At 38.3% G+C, this 11882-nt stretch overlaps 1 pseudogene across 1 annotated transcript; it reads right to left on the reverse strand.

The window, feature by feature from the left end:
• Positions 1-1225: 1225 nt before the first annotated feature.
• LOC308432244 (3'(2'),5'-bisphosphate nucleotidase 1-like) lies at positions 1226-2133 on the reverse strand (annotated as a pseudogene). The gene has a single exon. The product of its transcript is annotated as a 3'(2'),5'-bisphosphate nucleotidase 1-like (transcript).
• Positions 2134-11882: the final 9749 nt, after the last annotated feature.

Below are 11882 nucleotides of genomic sequence, written 5' to 3' on the forward strand. Positions count from 1 at the left end.
TACTTGAGAATCACAGGATAGCTCATAGAAACAAATAGACAGAAAAATAAGACTTAAAAAGGCAAAAAAGGTAATCCCCAGAGACTGCAAACAGAGTCAAATAATTGGAAAGAATCTTAAAATTAACATTAATATCTCTTTTTATCCAATGATAGCTTTTAATGACAACAAAAGAATAAATTAATCCCCACAGTATTTATAATTTTCAAATACTTTTGAAAAAAATCTGATATATAATATGAAGAGATAGGACTAAGTATCTTAGAGAAACTTTTCCAATAAATCTATCAACATAAATACTATCATTATATTCATTTTTATTTGGAATCAGAAATTTTAAAAATTACTATGAAAAAATAAAACTTAAATTCTGGAGGAACTTAAGATTCTGTGCCCTAAAGAAATCTGGTTTATCAGCAGGAATGTTGATTATTCAAATGACCTGGACAGTCACTTGGAACTAACCCCTTTTCTTTGCTTCACTTAAAAACAGTAACTTTTGAACCAGGAGAGGTGGGGCAAGCCTTTAATCTCTGCCCTCAGGAGGCAGAAGCAGAGGAATCATTGAGTTCAATGCCAACTTTGTCTACAAGTAAGTTCCAGGACCACGGGGGCTGCACAGAGAAACGTTGTTTCAAAAAACAAACAAACAAACAAACAAAAAGCCAAAACAAAACAAAATCAAACGAAACCAAAAAAAAAAAAACCCAAAAAACCAAAAGAACAAAACAAACAAACAAACAAACAAACAAAAACACCCAAACTAACAAACAAAACCCCCACCAAACAAATGTTTTCCTTCTTTGTTTTCTGGCTGTGACTTGCTATGTAATGGAGGGTGGTCTCGAGGCCCTGGGCTCAAGCAATCCTCCTAGCTCAACCACTGGAATAGCTATGACTACCGTAAGTGCCACCACACCTGGCTATTTTTTTTTTTTTTTAGGCACGAGAAATAACAATCGTATTATATACCTAAGTCTTGAGAGTGTTAGACAATATGAAGGCAATTCTTTAATTCCATCTTCTATCCTTTTTTGTTCTCATAAAAAATGAAATTATATTATATAAGTGCATATTTTAAATTGTGGATTTAATCCATCTTCTATCCTTAACTACTAATAAATCACTGATCAATGATGAATGTAGGCGGAGCTCTAGTTGTTCCATCAGTTAATAAGTTCTAAAATGTTCCTTTGAATGGGGGCCCCTGGGTGGTGAGGCCCCTTCAGGGAATGAGTGCACTTTCGACAGACTCTGGAACGCACCTTGCATAGTACTCATAGTTCCGAAGTGCGGCCAGGACTCCTGCAGAGTTCACGTGCCTCACCTCCTTGTCACAGTGCAGGGCATTCCCGTGGATGTCTGTCAGCTTCCCTCCCATAGCATGTAAGATGACTTCTGGGGCACACGTATCCCATTTCTTACATCCAGGATTGCAAACATGTAAGCAGAGGCTTCGCCTTCAATCAGCTGGATAATCTTGTTTCCTGCTCCCCCCACTCACAGCACGTTGTCAGGGTTCATGGCCGAAATGCAGTCTGTGACCAGCTTGTTGCTATGGGATCTCATGGTTGTGATAATGTGCTTCCGAGCAGGTGCTTCTTTCAGCTGAAACCCAAAAGCACCCAAACCCAGAACTCCCCAGATGGTCCTGCCCAGCACAGCGTCAGGTCCCGCCTGGTAGTTGTAATATGGCTGGTTAATGATGCCTACAATGGCCTTTCCTTCATAAGCAGTTCCCATCAGAACTGTTACATTGTCAAGACCTTCAGTGTATTCCTTGGTACCATCTAAGAAGTCAACCCAAACCACAAGGTCTTCCTCCTTGATCCCGCTGTACTCTGATGGGCATGGCTGCTTCAGGATCTCCTCCCAATCAGGTCTTGATCCACTTCCCCAGGAGGCAGGTCCTCTTCCCCTGTAAATTTCAGCTTCCGGAATTTCCGTGCCAGGGAAGAGCATATGTTCATCTGTACCAAACGGTCTGCTTAGGTCAGCAGGTCAGTGGCTGAGGTCTTCTGCACGATGCCCAGGTCTCCTTCAGCAATGGTCCCTGACTATGGTCCCTGCTTTTTGAGCGATAGAATATGCTGAGGCTACCAGCCGCATCAATACGGTGTGGCTAGAAGCCATGATAAACACTCAGCCTGGCGTCCCCTAAGCGCTGTCCGGCCTGGTGGCTTGCTGTCACGGAACCGGCTGCCTCCAAGTCCAGAACATTAATATCGCTTAATGATTATCCTCAATGTGTCAAAAAGAGATGGGACAATGAGAGATTAGTGGGGACATCTTTGAAATTAAAATAAATAGTGAAAAATAAATATTGAAAAGAACATTAAGAAGGCAAATTTGAAAGCACTGTTTTTGTGATTATAGTAAAAATGAAGAGCAAAGAAAGAGAGCGAAAGCAAAAATTCACCCAGGAAGCCTAACGTGACAACATGGAGATCAGCACTGACCAGAGCAGAGGTAGCTGTGAGACTGGAAACCATGAAAGCTAAAGTAGAGGGAAGTACCTGGACTGAGGCTACGTCATAAGACAAAAGGGGAAATGAACGCTTAGCATCAGGAATGAAATCCTCAAACAGTAGGAGTTGTGCTGATAATAAGAACTGAGCTGGAAGTCTTTCAGAGAGAAGGAAAACAATATGGATTGTGTGAGGAAGACAAACTTTTCCTGCAAAGACTGGACCAGACAGCTACCATTAGCCATTACCATTAGCACTACAATATGGTCTCAGAAAACTAGAAATTAAGCTCCATGTCTTATACAAATTTTATTTCTAAGTAGGATTTCATAGTTGTTGCTACTGTCTCCGACCACAGCAGAAAAGGAGCAACGACACAGCGTTCTTCTCAAAGCGGTTTATTCAGGAACCCTACAGCAGGCCAGTGAAAATCTTTCTGTCTCTCCTTCTCTCTCTCTCCTCCTTTTGCCCCCAAGTGCAGTCCTTTATCCTCTCTCAACTCCACCTCCTCAGACCACGTTGCGGTCCACATCATCTGGCCTGATCCAGAGTCACAACGGTGGGAGTGGCTAATCTCTGGAGGGGGGGTCAGGAGGAAGTCAGGTGCTAGTCATAAGACTTGGCCTGAGTCCCAAGCACCATCTTGGGACTGCCGCCACACCCACTTTCCACACATAGTTGGTTAGTGAGCTATAAAGGTATTCAAACAAATAAACGGAGAATAAGGATGCCTTCTAAGAACATCCTTAGAACTACCCAAGGCTGCACTCTATATACTTACACAAAAGGGAAAGTGGAGAAGAGAAAAACAACCTAACACACGTGCCAGAAACCCAGCAACTGGAGAGAGGATGACAGGTTAGTAGACGATATGGGGATACGCTGAGCAAATTGGGAAGGCTTGCAGACCACGGAATATGTATGGGGATGGCACTGTGATGTGCTTGCAATTGCACTACATGGGAACAATGCACAGTAGCTATTCTCCTGCAGTTTCTTTAGGTTCACCAAGTTTTGTATCCATTTGGGACCCCAGAGTATTTCATGATCACCTATCCAATTGTCTCACATCCTAACATTAGCCATAAACGTAATGGAACCTGGCTGGAATGTTCCAGAAAATCTACTTTCTTTGGTGTTCATTATTTTTATCATTCTGGTATCGTCAAATTTCTTCTAAAACATCCCCACTTTCATAATGACAACACTCATGATTTCCTTTGCCAAAGCACTTTTATTACTGGAGAAAAGGTGCTTTATATATGACATTAATTTACAGGCTTAAAGCAGGAGTTTCATACTGAAGGACTATTTAAAGTGAACAAAAATAGTTATAAGCAAGTGCTTATTGTTTATATTTTTCTTGAGACCTTTGCACTAACACAATGTTTATCTTAGGATATATCTATATCCATATCTATAACAAAATTTTTTTCTAGTATCTATTGTGGCATAAGCTCTTTGAAAAATATATTAATAATTAAGATTGGACTGTAGTACTCAAAAGTAACTTCAGAATATCATTATTCAGCAAAGCTAACAATGAGTTCTGTAAGTCAACTTTTTCTTTGTTTTAATGTTTTATGAGTTTTTTTTTTACTTTATTTGTTATTACAAAGTGCTCTCTCTCTCTCTCTCTCTCTCTCTCTCTCACACACACACACACACATACACACACACACACACAGAGAGAGAGAGAGTTCTATTCATTTTAAAGAGAAGGAACATAAAATCACAATACAAGAACCAGATCCTAAGGAAAATAGTTTTTAAAATTAAGCACACATTCCAGTATAATGAACCATGTAATTAATCTAAGAACAAAATGATAAATTCCCTAATCGTACAGATACTCAGCTCATTCTTTGTCGATTTGGTTACTAACTCAAGTGTTTCATTTAATACCCCGAGTTAATGAGGGATCCCATTCTAACAAGATGAACATTGCAGGATTTCTGCCTTGAGCCCAAGGTCCTCACAAGCCCACAAAGCATGTGCAAGTGGAGATTCAGTTGATGGAGATACTGGAGTAAGTGGATGTGTATGTTCATATGTGTATATATGATTTACATATGCATGTTACATTGTATATACATGAGACCGATACATATTTGCCTAAAAACTTGTTGCATAATAATTACAAATATTCTACAGAAATGTAAACTTTAATATTATTTTTCTAGCATAGGAACAATACCATTTAGCATATATAGTCAGAATGCCAAGCAGGAAAGCAGTAGAGTCTAATCATTTTCTCAAAGAAATATGTAAAGCTTGTTGAGTAAGGAACCTTGTCAGTAGAGTCCCCACAGATGGAGCCACAGATTGCTAAAGAGGTCTCACTGTTTTTTGAAGACCTCAGTTCCCTTTCCAGCATCCACACTGAACAGCTCACAACCAATTGTAACCCCAGCTCAGGAGATCGCATAGTCTCTTCTACGCAGGCAGTCTGCCCCCATTGTACACATACACATGTTGCATTCACTCATACAAACGCAGAGACACATCTACACACACACACACACACACACACACACACACACACACACACCTAAATGAAAATAATTTAAATAAAGTTAAATAATTTTCTGATTTCAGAAGTTATGGGAAATTTCTTGCTACCATTTCCAATTACTTTAACATCAGTAGGAATGCTTACAAATAAGAAGTGAACAGAGCCGACATGACATTGACAGCCTGCTATGACTTTGACAATGTCCTGATGGTCTACAACTTCATTAGTTCATTTGAATAGTGTTTTTAAACAACATGGCTCTACGGTTAGGTGAATACATGATACTCTTCATTAAGTATACAAAATTCACTTAAATTAAAGTGCACTAGAAATGACAGAATAGTTTTATGGTTAAGTTATTTATATTCAGACCAGCAAAGTGTTTCCCATGTCACAGTTTGTGGACCTTGGCTTCAAGTCTTGCACATTATTCTTACTTCCTGTTCAGGATGCACTTCATTTAATGATGGAAGGGTGGCTCAGTGGTGAAGAGTGCTTGCTTCTCTTGCATTGTTCTGTGGTCAAGTTTCCAGCATCCATACTGGGAAGCTCACAACTACTGGTACCTTACAGTTCAAAAGGATGTGATGCTCTCTTCTGGCCTCTGTGGGCATTGAAGAAACATGGCCCACATACTGATAATCATACACATATACATATGGAAGGAAAATTAATACTCTTGAAAAACATTACTCATTCTCTCATATATTTATGTGGCATCAAGAGGGACTCTGAGCTGGATCTGAAAAGAGAATCTGTGTATTGTGTCTGATGGAGTGGCCAACCTTCTCATTTTTGTAAAAGGAGCCCTTAATGTTCCTGTCTATTCCATTAAATGCACCCTTTGGATGGAATAAAAAGTTAATTAGCCTGAATCAAATTGGGGGTTGTCCTGGTTTCTTTCCGTTTATTGTGACAAAATAGCCTGACTTCAAAACAACTCAGGGAGCCAGGTGGTACCGATTCCAGCACTCAGGAGGCAGAAGCAGGCAGATATCTGTGAACTCAAGGCCAGCCAGTTCTATAGAATGAGGACCATAACAGTCAGGTGACTGAGAAATTGTTTTCCAAACAAAAACAAAAACAAAAAACAATAACAAAAGCAACTTAGGAAAGAAAGAGTTTATTTAATGTCACAGGTCAAAGTTTAAGTCCACCATGCAGGAAAGTCAAGTTAGGAACTGGATAGTCACATTAAATCGACAGTCAAGAGTAGAGAGAAATAAATACATTTATGATTGTTGTTTGGCTTGTTCCCTCTACATTTATACAATATGAACTCCAATTCAATGGAATGGTATTGTCTACAGTGGGTGGTGCCCTCTCAGCTCCATTAAAGCAATCCAAGCTTTCAAAGACAAACTCAAAGGACTATCCCTCATTAACACTCTTCCCGTGTGGCTACATTTATGATTGTTGTATATGCTACAATGACAAATGAAAGTAACCATTATAGTGGGCAGATAGTCATTTAACTTTAAAGTGTGCATATATATATATATATATATATATATATATATATATATATATATATATATACACATATATATTTAAATTGTGCATAAGTAGAGAAAGAGGGGAGAAGGATGGAGAGAGGGAGGGAGGGGGAGAGAGAGGGAGAGAGAGGGAGAGAGAGAGAGAGAGAGAGAGAGAGAGAGAGAGAGAGAGAGAGAGAGAGAGATAGCTTAAAGAGAGAAATAGCTTAAAGATAGGGAGGCACATTCTGAGAGATGCCTCAATAGGTGATTTCATTCTGTATGAACAACATGGAGAACACTTAATACTAAATTAGATCGTTCACTTGACTACTCATCCAGGCTATGTAATACATCCTAAGCTGCAAGACTGATATCATCTGCTTGCCCGTTATTGTACTAAGCACTACAGGCAATCAAATTCTAATGGTAAGTGTTCTGGTAAGTTTTATTTTCAACTTAAAACACCTTGGAAGGGGAGACCTCAGTTGAGGAATTGTCTCCATCAGATTTCCTTTAGGGAATGTCTGCGGGTCATTTTCTAAATTGCTAATTTGTGTGGGAAGGCCAATCCCAATGTTGGCAGCTCCATCTCCATGGGTTTGGGTCATATAAGCAAAGTAGCTAAACATAAAGTCAGAAGCCAGGTTCCTATCCTGACAACCATTAATGACTGCAACCTATAAGGTGAAATAAAATCTTTTCTTTCCAATTTGTTTTTGTCACAGCATTAGAAAACAAGCTATGATAAATAAGTGTTAATCTTACTATATACGTTACTAAAAATATAATTTAAGAGATAAGACTAGCATGCTGATGTAAGATAGTTACTGGGAATACAGATGGCAGAGACTGAAAATTGCATTATGCTAGCCAAAGATTAAAGGAGAAGTCCAGGACACCATTGTGCAGTAGTCTGAATTTGTAACACACTTTGAGAACAGAGCTCATTTATAAAAACATATCTTTCTCTACTAATAAATTAATATTGGCCTTACTTAATATTTTGCATTTTTATAGTTTGTTTTTTTTTATCCCTCTACAAAGAAGATTTATTTTTTCAGTGGACAGCAGTTCTTACAGGGAAAAACAAATACTCAATTTATAGAGTATAAGCAACTCCTCCTCTCAGTGTTAAGTGGTCCTTGGAAAATAAGGGATAGGAAGACTCTAAGGGTAAGAGGGATATTTCTGCAGAAAACAATTTTCTGGACATGAGAAGGAAGTTATATATATCATATATTTTAATACATACAGAAACTCTGGCCACAAAAATTCCAGCAAGGACGGGGGGGGGGGGTTCCCATGACCTCCCATTCATATCTGGGAAGCTATTGGCAATTAATGGCTCCTGAAGAAGGGGAGCGTCACTTTTCTTCAGAAATGGAATCAGTGACTGTTTAAAAGTACACACACACACACACACACACACACACACACACACACACACACACACACACAGAGAGAGAGAGAGAGAGAGAGACAGAGAGAGAGACAGAGAGAGAGAGAGACAGAGAGACAGAGAGACAGAGAGATGAAGAGAGACAGAGTGACAGAGACAAAGAGACAGATAGAGACAGAAAGAGACACATAGAGAGAGACAGAGGGACAGAGACAGAGAGACAAACAGAGACATAGAGACAGAGAGACAGATAGAGAGAGACAGAAAGAGACACACACACACAGAGAGAGAGCACATGAAGGTAAGAGGTAAAATGATGAAAGAATAGGAAAGGAGTTGTTTGAGTAAGAAAGGATAAATTTGATTAAACATGAATTTATAAATACTAAATAATATATCTTTAAAATTAAAAATAAATAAAATTAAATAGTTTAAATCAAATATTATACAACTATATCCACTACTGTTTTCATACTTCTTTCTAAGCTCTTTATTCTCTCTCTCTGTCTCTCTTGTCTCTCTCTGCTTGTCTGTCTGCCTCTGTTTGTCTCTGTCTCTTTCTCTGTTTCTCCTTCTCTGTATATGTGTGTGGGGGGTGCATGTGCTGACACACACAATGCACACACATTTTACTGTGTGTGTATGGAAGGTGGATAACCATTTAGAATTCCTGAGCACACGTTTGACCTTGTTTGACATAGTTGCTCTTATTCACCTCTGTGCACATCAGGCTTGCTGGGCAGTGAGGCTTCAGCAATCTCCTGCTGCTGCCGATCACCAATATTAGTTACTTTTATATTGCTGTGATGGAATAGTTTGGTTTTCTCACTTATGATTTTGCATATGGTCTCTCAGTTTCCTGCCTTTGAGGTCATCCTTTGCTTCACCATAACTGAATATAAGCCTCTGGAATAACAATCCCATATCACCTATTTCTTCTATAAATTGCTTTGGCCATCTATTTTCATATAAGAAAGTTTTTAGACAGTTGTCCATATGGGCTGCATCTACCATCATTGTATTTCCTTTCTCTGGGGTAGTATAATGGCTCTGGCATCACCAGATTAATTAATTAATTAATTAATTAATTAATTAATTAATTAAGGTTAATTCTGATATAGGACAATTCTACCTAGTGTATACTGATTGTATCAAAACTCCTTTTCTTTATGCTTGTCTCAACAAGGCCATTAATTTTTTTCAGGTATAATTTTCTCCAAAGTATATTTGTTGATTATTTGGATTTATTTTCTGAGTGTCTATCTGTTTAAATTATTCCCATACTGGAGAATCTGGGTTCTTCCCATGTATTATTTGTAGATTTACGTTAAGGTGATACATGATTGGACAGAAGAGAGAGAGGCAGTAAAAGGTTGAGAAGCAGAAGTGGAGGCAAGAAGCAGAAGGGGGATTTTGGGGATAATCAAGATATATCTGGAAAAGGGGGATCTATATCCAGGTGATCTTAATTGGCAATAGGTAGATACAAATCTTTTTAATAGTTTTCATAGGTCCTTTTATCTCATATAGAAGAGCAGTTGGTATCTTTGTCCATTAGTAAGCTTATTATGGAGAGAGTTTGTGGATTGAGAATTTAATATATAATCCTGCTTGAAAAGTTTCTGGGCTTTGGAGTCACATTTGTGCCCAGCAGTAAAGTGAAAGAACATGGTAGAACAGTCATATCCACCCAGGACAGAAGTAACAGGGGTGGTGGAATGAACCCCACTTGAGTTCTTAGTGGCGGCCTGGAATGCCAAATGGTGTGGAGACCCATGGGTCTCCATATTAAAAGATAAACCGTCCTTTTAATATTCACTGCAACAAATATTGAGTAAGATAATATAATATAGGTCTCTAGCTAATATAATACATTCAGTTCTTGAAGATCTCAGTGATTTGTGGCATGTATAAATCTTTCCGGTTTGGCTTTTTCAGTGAGTACCTTAGAAATACCATGTACTGATGTCTTCTGTGTGAAAACTCAAAGGGTATTTTCTTGCTTTATCTAACTTCTGAAGATGATAAATGAAACCATATACTGATAAATCTGGAGTCAATTATTACAGCATTATATTCCTAACATTACTCTTGGTTGCCTACTAGAAGCTGATGGTGAAACCCTATTGCCACAGAAACCATATACTTTGGACAAAGATATGTCAAAAAACAAAGCTGGAACTATCTAGGGATTCTTTTCTGCTTGGAAGCATTAGAGCATGAGAAAGTGGTATTTAGGCTGCCAATAGATGTGCCATTGGCTGTCAGATCCAGCTGAGAATCCTGCAAACTACAACAATGAACAGTATAACGAGGTATGATTATAGGGGCAATAATGGGATATATTACAGAGATAACCAATCACTTTCTGGGCGTTTGTAAGTCTTGGTACACGTGAGGAAACCCATACCTGTTACTACTAATCTGTACAGGAACTTGTGATTTGGCAGCTCACAGCCCTTGGAGGTGAACCTAGTATTATTATTCTTCAAGTTGAACATAAATATCAAATTTCCTTCTAAGTTACTTTTCCTACACCCATAGCTTATTGCAGTTCTTAGATATTATGAGAGAAAAGTCCTCTGTACAGTGGATTGTGGTTTACACTTAAGACCTCTCCATGTGCAGAGAATAAGGAATATTGGGGTACTCTGCCACAAATGGAGCATCTATAACATATCACCCACCATTCAAGGGCCTGGGGATCACTGTGAAGAAACAGCAGAAAGACTGAGTCTGATTTCATGAAGGATCAGAGCAAAACAGCAGGGTTGCTGCAGACGATCAAGCTATTCCAATATGAGAAGATGGTGTCCTCATGAGCTCCCACCCCTAGACGAAAGGTTATTGCCAATAAATGGCAGCTGGAGAAAGAGAGGCAACAAACATTCTTAACTGTTGAACCTTCTATTTTGAAAACGTCATCTATGATATTGAATAATACAGTAATATTATGGAAGCAGGAAGATAGCAAAGCAAGACTAATGCATCTATAAAAGTAAAGGGAGCAGAATTGTTACAATGCTAAATATCTAAGGGTGGGATAAGATAATGACATCACAGTAAATAATGGGATATTTGGTAAAAAATACATGAGACCACTTTGCATTGATTTTAATGATTGTTCAAGAATGTCATAACAGATTTTCTTTTTATCTTCAAGTAAATGTTAATTTAGATTTCATGCACTTACAGGTCTAAATATAGACCTTGAAAGAAGCAAGTTGCAGATCAAAGTGCAAAGGTTGTCTCTTGATTACACGAGGGTAGGATAAAGCTGCACAGATTTTGAATGGTAAACATGTAAGTTTGATCCTTTCACTGAGGAATCTTCTATGTAATTCAAAAGGGGAAATACCATTGTTTCCTGTGAAGAATAACCAACTATTTTCATTAATTATGACATTAAAGGAGACTGAACAGTTTTTTTGAGAATTTATAAAAGTAAACTTGGGGTGAAGGTGTGGGTCAATGGCATAGTATTTGCTTAGCATATTTTGAGGGCCTTGATGGTAAGCTCAGAATCACATATATAAAAATACACACACACAGACCACAGACAGGCATGAAAATTAACACATGCAACATACAACCTTATACATTACACACATACTAGACATAAATACACATAATACTAGACAATACACATACACAAATACACACAAGTACTCATAAACATAAGAAAACATGCATACACAAACACCCACAAATAACCCCCCAATTCTTTGTGTCTCTTATTTTAAGTAAAGATTATTTTGGAGCAGATACCCTGGTCATCTGCCTCTTATAATATTTCTGCTTTCACTTCAGCAACATTCGCTGACCCATAAGTGCAGCAGTTGCATTATGAATCCAGCCCAAAAGCAGTTGGTCTCTGAATTTTGACCAGTTATGACTTTCTATAATGATCTATGTCTGCTGCAAGCAAAAGCTAAACTTAGTGGCAGTTATAAGGATATAAATATTTAGAATGAAGGTAGACATAGCAATGGTTCAAAATGTAGCAATAAAATTGTATTCAT

Source organism: Micromys minutus (genome assembly GCF_963924665.1).
Source record: "Micromys minutus genome assembly, chromosome: 18".
Lineage (NCBI taxonomy): Eukaryota > Metazoa > Chordata > Mammalia > Rodentia > Muridae > Micromys > Micromys minutus.